This window comes from Mandrillus leucophaeus, unplaced genomic scaffold, assembly GCF_000951045.1.
Source record: "Mandrillus leucophaeus isolate KB7577 unplaced genomic scaffold, Mleu.le_1.0 Scaffold72, whole genome shotgun sequence".
In the NCBI taxonomy this organism is placed as follows: domain Eukaryota; kingdom Metazoa; phylum Chordata; class Mammalia; order Primates; family Cercopithecidae; genus Mandrillus; species Mandrillus leucophaeus.
The window spans coordinates 2,723,179-2,725,550 of NW_012107808.1; positions in this window are offsets into that span (position 1 = coordinate 2,723,179).

Consider the following 2,372-nt stretch of genomic DNA (forward strand, 5'->3'; position numbering starts at 1 on the left):
CCTTCCTTCCTTCCTTCCTTCCTTCCTTCCTTCCTTCCTTCCTCTCTTTCTCTCTCTTTTTCTTTTTCTTTCTTTTTTTTTTCCCCAGAATCTCTGGCCGGGCGCAGAGGCTCATGCCTGTAATCCCAACACGTTGGGAGGCCAAGGCGAGTGGATTACTTGAGGTCAGGAGTTCGAGATCAGCCTGGCCAACATGGTGAAACCCCGTCTCTACTAAAAATACAAAAATTAGCCAGGTGTGGTGATGGGCACCTGTCATCCCAGCTACCTGGGAGGTTGAGGCAGAATAATTGCTTGAACCTGGGAGGCAGAGGCTGCAATGAGCCAAGATTGTGCCACTGCACTCCAGCCTGGGGAAAAGAGCGAAACCCTGTCTCAGAAAAAAAAAAAAAAGGAAAATTTGAAGTGGGGCTGAGTGCTTTTCATCAATTACTTTGTTTATTCACACACTTTATTTGACATATATTTGTTGAGCACTGTTGTTTGCTAAACTAGGAGGACAGATAAAGGCTCACAAAAGAGGAGTTGGCCAGATTTGAAATGGCTTCTCTGGGGTCACCAGCCGGTTAGGGCAGCGTGAGGACCAGAACTGGGGGCTCCCAGTGCCTGCCCTTCAGGGCTTTCAGGAGGCCACATGCTTCCATGGGAGACACTGCTGCCTTTTCTGATGGGATCGAGACTAAAGGTTGCCTTCCCTGTGTCCTGGTCACGAACATTCAATGTAACAGGAGGACATAATTATAGAAATGGATAACACCCCAAGCCTCCTTAACCACCTGCTGTAATCACCCACAGCCCAGAACACATTGTAATAATTTGTCACCCATTTCTAAGGTACAATGCACTAATTCTTAATTACAAGCCAAAGTGAGCGATGAACAAATAAACACGCACGCCAGTCTGAAAGCTATAATTAGAACTACCATTTGGTTAAAGAAAAGTGGAGACGTTTTAATTCCAGGCCTCTGCTTGAATTCTGCTTGAATGCGAAGTTGCTGCTGGGGAACAAGCCACGTGTGTGAACACATTGAGTTCTGAGGACACGGTGGCATCTTGAGAAGATATTTATTTGTAAGTGAGGCTGGGGTGCGCTCTGTACTTTACTAGATGCTTAAGTTCTGTGTTTATTTCCCAGGGCCAATCTAACATGATAATTAGTATTTTTCAGATATTCCTGACAGCCACTCAGGATGATGATTTCACATAAAATTTCTGACTCTATTGCTACAACAGGTTGGCATCATTCATTGGCACCAATGGGTTGGGTGATGATAGGATGAACACAAATTATTCATTCATTTCATAAATAATTAGGACATATGTGTCTGTTATTTTCAGGGAAGCCAGCAAGTGTGTTTTCCTTGCTGTCTTCACAAAAACACCTCAGCCTTCTGTTCCGACCACTGAGTTAACATTTACAAGAGTGACTCCTTCAGGCCCCCTCAGTCCAAGTGCTCAGCAAAACGGACCAGAGCAATCCAGAAACTGAAACCTAGGCTCTCTGCAGTGTCATTAGTCAGCTGGATTTTAGACTTCATTCCTTCTTGGTTACTGAGCTAGAGAAATTTCAAACTCCTGAGCCACGGGGAGGATGGGCACTATGCCCATCAGAGGGAGGGAGTGAAATGATTTCAGGTCATCAGGTGAGTGTACTTTGAAAATCTCCAAGAACTCAACCCATGTAGGGTAAGAACCTTCCTGGAGAAGAGACCACACCCACGGTGGGCCTCCGCCAAGGCACTCAGTTCCCTGGCATCAGTGAGTACTCGGTGGAACGGTGGCCACCTCCAGCACTGGCCACAAGCCAGGCACTGTGCTAAACTCAGAGGCCTCCAGCACCACCGACGAGGAAGGTCTGTGCTCTGAAACCTCCAGGCGATGCAGCCACCAGCATCACCTGGAGGACCCCTTAAAATGCAGATTGTGGGGTCCCCCCCAAGACAGGGCTGCCAAACTTAACAAATAAACATTCAGGACATCTGATTACATTTGAATTTCAGATAACAAATTATCGTTTAATATAAGCAGGCCCCAAATATTGCATGGATAATATTAATCATCTGTCTGAAATTCAGATTTAGTGGGATGACCTGTAGTTTGTCTGGCAGCTCTACCCCCCGGGTTTCTGAAGTGGCAGATCTGTGCTGGGGCTTGACAATTTGTATTTCCAGTAAGTTCTTGGGTGATGTCGATGCTGCTGGCCAAGGCCACGCTTTGAGAACCACTGAGGAAGGTAGTGTTATGATCCCCACTTTATGGTGAATCAGATGAGGCACAAACAGGCTAAGCAATGTGTCCTAGGTCATAGCTCTGGCTGGGACCCGGGGAGCCTGGCTCCCAGCCCTGCTTGTTAGCCACGGTGCCACCCCACC